Source organism: Manis javanica, chromosome 1 (assembly GCF_040802235.1).
Source record: "Manis javanica isolate MJ-LG chromosome 1, MJ_LKY, whole genome shotgun sequence".
In the NCBI taxonomy this organism is placed as follows: domain Eukaryota; kingdom Metazoa; phylum Chordata; class Mammalia; order Pholidota; family Manidae; genus Manis; species Manis javanica.
In genome coordinates, this window is record NC_133156.1 from 241,646,635 (window position 1) to 241,656,340 (window position 9,706).

General features: G+C 46.1%; 1 long non-coding RNA gene across 2 annotated transcripts; it reads right to left on the bottom strand.

The window, feature by feature from the left end:
* Nucleotides 1-1,490: 1,490 nt before the first annotated feature.
* Nucleotides 1,491-8,100, bottom strand: LOC108384756 (uncharacterized). 2 transcript variants are annotated; one of them, XR_001850123.3, is made up of 4 exons: nt 7,949-8,100; nt 6,576-6,834; nt 4,755-4,835; nt 1,491-2,742 (listed from the first exon to the last, which is right to left on the bottom strand). It is a non-coding gene; the product is annotated as an uncharacterized lncRNA (long non-coding RNA). The 2 variants fall into 2 exon arrangements; XR_012133742.1 differs by having other exon boundaries at nt 6,576-8,100.
* Nucleotides 8,101-9,706: the final 1,606 nt, after the last annotated feature.

Consider the following 9,706-nt stretch of genomic DNA (forward strand, 5'->3'; position numbering starts at 1 on the left):
GTTAGTTGTGCCAGGGTGGAGGTGCTTGCAGAGGTTCCTAGTTATGGGGCTGTGCTTGGGGTCACTGTGTCTCATGAATATGGCTGAGCTGAGGGCCACAGAGACACTGGATGCACCACATTCTACTAACAATCATGTCTTACATTGCACAGTCACGTTTTATTATTTATAGAAAACCTCAAACCTGACATCAAAAGGTTTTCATGACTAGACGCCCACACTTTCGACCGCAGGTCTGTTCAGCGCTGCCCCGGGCGTGCCTCCTGGTCGAGGGTGGCTCCCAGAGCCCCAGAGGGCTGCCCTCGCTGACACTGTCACTGGGGCACTGGCCCGAGTGTCCTGGCTTGCGAAGCGGTGTGGGAGCAGGTGCCGGGGGTGGGAAGGCTGCCCCGGTCCAGCCAGGCTTCTGAGCTGAAGTAGGTTTAGAGGGATTTTCGCGCAGAGGCCCCACGGGTACAGTGTTGCCATTAGCCGCGGGAGTCCCGGCCTGTCTGTGCCCTGCTGGCCACTGCTCCTGCATGGGGACGGGGCTTGGCCTGCCTCCCTGCACAGCATGGTAAGGATGGCGTGTTTCTGCCTCGTGCAGGAGGTGGTGCTCGGTGCCCATTTCTGCTCATAAGAAAATAACACAAGGATGCACTTTTCCTGCTGTATTTGGCTGTGTCCCGACTCGCATGGGAAGTCCGCAGGACGAGGAGCGTTAACTGAATGTGACGCTGGTGGGTCAGTAAGGTTCTTCGTCCTCGTCCTCCTCACACCCGTGTTGTAACAGGGATGGGGGACATGGTACCTCAGTCATCCCGCTGCCGTGAAATTCCAGTATTTCCTCTGTGAAAGTGGAAAAACAGAGGGGTTGCCATTTTTCAGAGTTTCTTTTTATGTTTTTAGCAATATTCAAAAGTACAATATTTCAAAGAAAGCCAAACATCCCAGGTGAATCCATCAGAAACACAACATGCATAAGAGTACACATGTCTAACCATACATGCTAAGTATCATAACAGATAAAATTTTAAGGGAAAGATGATTTTCAAGAAATAAATAGCAAGCAGGCTGCAGATTATAAGTGAAGTTCACAGCTGTGCTTATTTCTGCCACAGGACCGTGCACATTGCTTTGATTTCTCTCTCTCCTGTTGTGGATGTGCTGATGGAAAGCTCCCCTCTTACAGTCTCAGGAGTGCCTAGTTTGGGTGTATCACATCTCTGCACTGGTGGGTGGCATCTCCGTCATGCTCTTCATCCCGTAACACGGAGCTGTGCCCTGCTCAGCGCCCCCCACCCCCAGCCCTGGTACCCCCACCACACCTCGAGTCGGTCTGAGTCTGGTGACTCCGGGTCCTCATATGAGGGGAATCATACAGCATCAGCACATGGGGTTTTTAAGAAAAAAAGAAGATGCATTCATCAGAATTTCTGCATTTTATCAGAGCCAAACACAGACTTATTTTCCTGATAACAATTAAATTCTATTAATCTGATTTTGCACTGCTGTATAAGTACATTTCAAAAGTGGCTTTTAAAATAATAAATTTAAAAACCAAGTTTTCACTTTATTTTTAGTTGTCTAAACTTAGCCTGAGCCCTCTGGCTGGTTTTCATGAGCTTGAAAACAAGCCAGTCTCTTTAAAAAAACAACTTTTTCTTGGGGAGTTCATGGCTCAAGGGTTGGTAATGTGATATGCAGACGTTTGCATGTTGCTCTTCAGCCCTGAACATACCCTAGTTTGGAACTTAAAAAAATGTATCATGAATGTGTGGGTGCTGACAACCTGAGGTTTGAGCCATGGGGCTCGGGGCTGACACTTCATCGATTCCGAATCAAGGGTGTCAGCGAGATGGGAGGGGGTCCTGAGGGAGGGAGTGCTGGAGATGCAATGTCCTTTGTCCCCCAGGAAAATGTTTCTCTGCTACTCCATGTGCAGATGGCATTGCCCACCGAGGGCATCAATCCCTCAGCCCAGCTGGTGCCACAGGCTGTGCCCAGACATTCTTCCTGGAGCCCGAGGTGGCAGCATTGTAGAAGAGGAGGGAGCCACGCAGGGAGTGTCCCTTCTGTACCTGCACTGAACGCTAGGCATGTCCTCAGTGTCCACTGTCCACAGACACATGCAGAACACAAATGCATTTTTACTTTGAATAACGTCACAGAGACAGACAGAATTTTTAAAAAAGGAAAATAAAACAAAATTTCAGAACTCTGGGATTTTAGAACATAGAACAAATTGGAAAGAGTCCATAGATATACCTAAAAATAATTTGGCCTAATAAAACTTACTTGGTCTAAAAAACTGTGAAAGCCTGCTCACTGAGTGAGATCTCAGCCAAACAGCATTAATAAACCTAATCTCATCCTTCAAAACTGTACTTCTGGACAACAGAACTTTGTAATATTGGATAAAATCCACAGTAAACTGATTCTTCTTAGAGAGTGTGTGGTCCTTTACCATGTGAAAAATGCAATTTGGTCTGTTAGGGTTTTGATTAAGTCAAATCTCAAAACACACTGGACAGAATAGATAAGTGAAAATACTAATGCTCAGAGAGAATAAACACCAAACAGGCTGTTATTCTGAGTACTCCTGGAACCAGCTGACATCAGGAAACATGAAATGGGGCTTTCACCTGTGTACAGTGACTGTTCCCCGAATCCGACGGACCTCGTACACTGCCTTCGACGTCTATCTGCTCAGCATCCGTGCTGGGGCCAGCTGGGTCTGGAGACTGCAAGCAAGGCGTCGACCTTTGAGGGAAATCCCCAAGCTCGTCATTGATGCGAGCACCACCATCAGGGCCCACGCGCCCCAGCAGCGACCCTGCAGCCTTAGGCAGCTGTGCGGTGGACAGCAGCACCTCAGCAGAGCCGCCGCTTGTTAGCACTGCTTACCGGAAAGCATGTCAAATGGAGCTCGGAATTTTGGATGGCTTGGGCACATGGCTCAGAATGTAGCCCAAGACATGGTTGGCCCTTAAAGAGGAAGCAAGACCTGGATATTTCCTTGTTTCAGGTGGTCAGCATGAAGGCATGTGGGCCCACGGGAGCTGCCCGTGCAGCTTGTGAGCATTCTGGGCACAGAGAAGGGCTGCAGTGGGGTCAGGATTTCATCTCCTTAGTTATTGTGAGCAAAGCATTTTCAAATAGCCGTTTCCTTTTGTACCTCTAAGAGGATCTTTCTGTCCTGTTCCCCTTCATTTAGTCCTAAGGAGCATCTTGCAGCCTGTGACGGCACCCTGACATCACGTTCACCTGCTGTCACCATTCCAGGGATGATGGAAACAGCCCAGGAGTTTGGGTGACCATCTTGTTTCTGTTTAATTACTTTGCCCTGGTCTGTACCCAGGGCACCAGGCCCCGTCACAGCCCTGGCGTGGAGTTAGCAAACTCCCTCGCGGACTGTGCTGTGCTCTGGGCCTCCCCCACCACTTGGAATCTGCTGCGACGGCAGGTGCCTGTCCTGTGGCAGCGGGGCACCGCTCTGTGTGACCTAAATGTCCGTGTGGCTGCCCTCAAGTTTGGATGTGATTCTGGAGCAGTCATAAATTTCTGGCCTGCTTTTGGTGTAAAAACAGACTGTTTGCCGCTTGTTTATCAAAAATGCAGAAATGAGTATCAGCTGAGCCTCATGCTTACTGTCCAGATTAAAGTCAACTGCAGGCTTATTCATCCTTGTCATTCAACACAGGAATTAAAAGTACTAAGTGTGGACAGAATGCCCAGCCGAGCACAGCAGGCCAAGAACCTCAGAAGATGCCAGGCACCTCAGTGGACGTGTGCCCTGCCCGGCACAGATGCCAGTCAAAGGAGGCAGGGTGGGCACCCGGGGCCTTCTCGGATACTCGGGTCGCCAAGTTCAGGGGCCTGCTCATGGTCTTGACTCTTCTCATGAGCCAGGTACCCCACCTCCATTTCTGGGACCGTGGCAGCCTCCCCCCTATGCTGACCATCTGCCCCCATAGTCTCCTCCTGTTTCCACTGCATCACCCTTGACTCCCTCCTTTCTCACCTGCACCCCAGCACCACCATTTCTGGCTCCACTTCTTCAGCAGCATCCCGAAACATCCCCTCCTTCTGCCCTCCCTGCAGCCCCACCACACCCCAGCCAGAAGGACGCTTTCCTGATGGCTGGTTTCAGACTACAGCACGGCGATGGGCACCTGCGATGTGGTCAGACCCACACCGCGGGCCCCACTTCCACCCTCTGGCTGACCTGCTATGGCTGGGGGTCTGCCCCTCTCTGTTCCACCCACGATGACATGCCACCTCATTCCTGTCAGAATGGCTAGTATCAGAAATGCAGAAAGACCTTTGTAAATACAGACCTAATCTGCCCACGCCGGCCACGGTCTCCCCACTGTACTTTGATGACAGACAGAGTCCCAGTGTGGGTCCCGTGGGTCCCAGGGACGTGGACTGAGACAGCCTGCCCACGGGGCAGGTGGGGGCAGCCAGGGAGCTTGGCTTGTGTCTCAGCGACACAGCAGCACATTCCAGCTGGTGCCACGAGCTGTGACACACCTGGGGGGGCCCTGCGCCCTGCCTTGGCTCTGAGGGTGCCAGCAGCCCATGCGGAAACAGGAGAGGTGGCTGAAGGTCCTGCTCAGAAGGGATGCAGTTTATTTTCCTGGGTTCACTGAATTGAAGATGGAGCTGAGATCACCCAGTTGGAAGCTGTGCGGTGGAATCTGCACTGACTAGGTGGTTTTCACCAACTAAACCCTCTAGGAACTGACATGGTACCAGTGTAAGAAACTCACTGGCAGGACGAAGGAGCACAGCCTCTGTTAACTGAGCCCGACGTGACTTTGGGCTCTTGGATGTGGAAAGGCAGGTAGGACCTGGTGACAAAGAGAGAAAATGTAGAGGAGTTGTCAGTAGGGAAAATAACCCCTGTGGCCACGACAGCTGCACGTCCATCTCACAGCCAGACTCCCTTTTCCCTTGTTGAATGATTGACTGTGTTTTGGGGAACAGCAATTTGCACTGCAAAAGACCATGTCTCCAGACCCCCTTGCATCCAGGGGTGGCTACTTTAATAATCTCAGGTCAATGAGGTGTCACATGGAAGTTACTGGGAGGGAATACCAGGACGGCTTCTCAGGGGGGCAACAGAAGCTAAATAAAGCCCATCTGCCATCCTTCCTTCCTCCTGACTGGAAGGAGATGCAATGGCTAGGGTCAGCAGCCCTCTTGTGACCTTGCGGATGGAATCCATACATAACAAAGGTGGAATGGAAAAGCCGAAAACAGCCTGGGTCCCAGGACAAGTCCACAGAGCTACCCAGCAGCCCTGATGGCCCCTTCTGGCTCTTTTCCATGAGGGAATAATCCTTGGTGCTAAATTACTGTTGTTTCAGGTTTTCTGTTATTGAAGCTGAAACTTGACCTAATTGATACTTCCTAATGGGGTGCCGGTGTTTTAGCACAAATGTATCCTGGTTACAGTATGAAAATCAATATTAGAAAGGGGGAATGTGAATCTTGCAGATTCTACATTCAAAGATTCTCAAAGAACCATGTCCAGGCCCTTAACTGCCTGCAGAGACTGGAGCCGGGAGCCCTGGTGTGGACGACAGCGTGAGAGGCCAGCCCTGCGGAGTCAGCCTGGGGGCTGGGTGATCAGCAGAGAGGTAAATTCAGGGCGAGGCTGTGTGAGGTAACAGGTGACTTAATGGGAGCAGTAGACACCCATTTTCTGACATCATCAGACTTCAGGAATCCTCATCAGCTACCGGGAAGATGTGGCTCTTCCTGGAAAGAGACCAAGTGGAAGCTTTTCCAGCTATGAGGAGCATTGTCAGAGTCATAGTAACATATATGGATTTGAACCATATAAAATTGCTGATATTTGACCACTTTCGATGCCAGAAACATGACTTTCATAATATGCAACTTTGTGTTCTCATCATTATTTAAGCATTTTATTATTAAATAAAATTCCCATTATTTTTGTTTGTTTTCATACTTAATATTGTTTATATTAATTATTAAATACCTATTTTTCAAATTACTATCAATTCCTATTTTTTGTTTTTGAAATTTTTGTTAATATATCCATTTTCACAATAATATTTCCTTGTGTAGTTAATTTGTTAATGAATTTTTTGCTCTTACAATGCTTTAACACCTCCCGTCTGTTTTTTCATTGTGTTCATCTCGTTTGTGATGACCTGGGAGCAGAGCTGTGGAGAGGGCTCAGACGACAGGCCGGCTGAAAGGACCCCATCTCTCAAGGCTCAGCCCACTCCTGTCACCTCCCACTGGTGATCAGTGGTGAGTTTGAAGGAAAAATAACACCTCAGCATGAGAGATTGTACATGCACGACCTCCGAGTTCATATACTCTCTCTGTGGACACAGGCGGCTGGGAGTCCTGCATCTGACCACACAGCACCCGCCGGGGTCGGCTTGCAGACTCAAATCCCTGCAGGGAGCAAGCCGGAAGAGGATGTGAACCAGCGGTTCATCCCTGACAGCTCGGACACTGTGTGGCCACAGGCCGGATCTTCCTATTTCAAAGCAGGCTGGTGATAAAGCATTCCTTGTAAACTCTACTGACTTGTGAAAGTGTTAGCTTACTTTTTAATGCTGTGAGGGTCCAGCAAACTGTCTGTGAGCCAATTTGCCCCAAAGGCACTGCTAGGCCTGATGAGAAATCATGATCTTTGAATGCTGGAGGCTGTCTTCGCCTTGTAGAGTCCGTGGGTGCAGGCTGAGCCAGGGAAGAGGCCAGAGCCTCCAGCAGAGAAGTCACAAGAGTGCAGACAGCTCCAGTTCTCACCTCTTTCCACTGACTCATCTTTCTTTTTGTCAGAATTAATGAGTAACTGCTCGTATCCTACAGCAAAATGCAATAGCATTTATTAGACAGGGAGAAATGGAAGGGTGAGAAACCGAATGAAGTAAATAAATAGAATTCATGTCACAGATCTCTTCAGGGTAATGCACTGCAAGTGGACAGCATGCAGATGCACGCTTTTCCACTTGCTGGGACCGGATGCCAGGTTGTTAAAGTTTTCCCTCCTCTGAGCTGGTCTAGCCCATATGTACATCTTGAAACACTCTTTGCTCTTTTAGTTTACATCTACGTAGGAGTTGGCCTAAGTTGCCTGCCTCTATCTTTTGTCCCTGGGATGAAATGACATGTGGGAAGAAGTCTTACCAAATTGGATCCATGGAGATTATAGAAGGTGGAGTGCTGAGCACATGTTGAATATCAGAAAGAAAAAAGGTACAAAACAACTTTCTTGAGAGGAAAAGCAGCGTATGCCATCATTCCAAAAAAAGATGTCAATGAATAGCGACAGCAGACACAGCTGTGTAGGCAGCAAGAATAAAGGACTTAAATTCCATGAGCGACAGGACCAGGAGGGATTTGCCTAGTCAGCAACCCCAGCACCATTTTGTTTTTAAACATTAAGTGTCAAGATGTAATGGGATAAGATCTCCCAGTGTTTGAGAGGGAAGATAGGACTGTACAAGGTCCTAACCAGCAAGATGTGTGTCATCTAATGAACAGAAGTAGCAGAGTTCAAAACGGTTCTATTTACAGACCCTTCCTGAAAAATCAGCGTAATTCCAGCCCAGCGTGACATGAACCCAAGTGAAGAGCTCAACAAGGGAAGGATTACCGCATAAAAAGACTACCAGGAAGTATGGAAACCAGTTAAATGTGAATCTGTCTAAAGAAATCTGTTTCCAAAAACAGACTCAGACATCAAAAATATTTGTCGATCGTAAGATAAAGAATGTGACGCAGAATCGTGTACATTTGGCTGGAAGCACATCCCCAGGAATCCGCAGGGTAAGGCCTGGACACCAGCATGACTGCGGTGGGGAGGTGAGGTCGAGTGAGGCTGCCGAGTGTGGCCCTCACCCCGGGTGACTGCACGGTGAGGGGGGACGGCGAGTGAGGGGGCCATGGGCTCAGCCCACCCCGGGCCTGCCAGCACCTGGGTGTCGGGCTTTCAGCCTCCGGAGCTGTGGCAGGAAAACGCGTTTCCATTGTTGAAGCCACCAGGCCTGTGGTGGTTTGTTCTGGCAGCCAATCTAAGACAACAGGCCGTGAAACGGTTCCTACGTTAGACACAGATCATCAAAGGTAGTGTTGGGGGATCAGCAAGTTGAGTTGGACAACAGAGGAACGTAAGCTAAAATGATTTTAACAAAAATAACCAGCAGTGTAAGTATACGGTCAATAAATAGCATCCAACATAATGGAAGGTCAGTAATATTTCATTATTATTACTGTTAAAAAGTAGAAATAAAGCAAGCATGAAATCATGAGTTATGGGGGGAAATAAGGACAATAGTCAGAAAAAAAGTAAAAACAAAAAATAGAGAATTAGAAGACAGTACCTGGGTCTTGGACTTTGAGCTGAAAAATAATATAATTACACAATTCAAATGCCAATTCTATAAAAATAAACATAAGAGTATTCAAGCATATTCCATAAGACTATTCAAGAACAGAAAGCACAGAATCACATTAAAATACATTTATGGAGAAGAATATTTTCTATTTTAGAGATATAAACCCCATATATTATATATTTACTAATTTAATAATAGGCATAATAACATGATTATATATTTTGAACAAATAGTATCATATCAAAAAAAGGATAGTTTAAGATTAACATAACCATATCATAATTCATCATGCCACTTGGTCAAATAAAAAATAATCATTTTTATATATCATAAAACTGCCTTGTAAAAAATTCCAACATCTATTTATGGGAAAAAATCTCCTGTTTATACAAAAATTGGACTTTAATCAATTGCAAGTCATTGTCAAAAATCTTAATGTCAGGTTAATATAAGAAATTCATTTCTAAAAAACAAATAAGCAAGGATCCCCAGTAACATCACAATATTTACTATAAACAACAACTATAATAAAATGTGTATTTACAACATTTGGGGTTCTAAACCAAGGTAATAACAAAATTTATCTCTAAGCCTTTCATCAACCCACAAAGGCAATTTTATTTTCCAAGTTTAATGAAGATAAAGTGGCATTGACAGACACATAACTCAGGGAAAGTTGCTCAGAAGTGAATAGAAGGTCTGGGATTGAAACCTGGCAGGACTCCGTCCAAGCATGACCTCCTGTCACCGATTTCCTTGTTCTGGGTAATTTACCTAAGGCAGTAAGACAAAAGGAAGAAATGAGACAAATATGGAGAAAGTAGGAGACAAAAGTGTTTGAGATCATACGACTATTTACAAGCAAAGTCCAAGCGAGACAATTGAAAGTTAGCAATGAGATAAGGTATTCAGACACCAATAATAAATACGGAAAAAATTTATAAATAAAAAAAGAAATGGGAGAAATCACAGTGGCAGTATTAGAAAACATGATGACAAAGGGTTCCATTTGTAATGGCAACAAAAATTATGGGATGCCTGGGAATACACACCCATACATGCAGCAGAATCTGTCATCTGTCAAGGGGAAAATTCTAAAAAGTCCTAAATAGATGAAAGGATAAGGCTTGAATAAAAAATAAATTATAGTATTAATTCTTCCCATATAATCTGACAGAACAAATCTATACTTATTTACAGAAACGAATAGAGGGCAATTAATTTTAAAAATATTTAAAGTACAATAAGATAACTGTTGTACAATTGACATTAAAGTGTATTTTAAAGTTTTGATAATTGAAAAAGTATTGCAATGGTCCCACAACTAATGAATATAT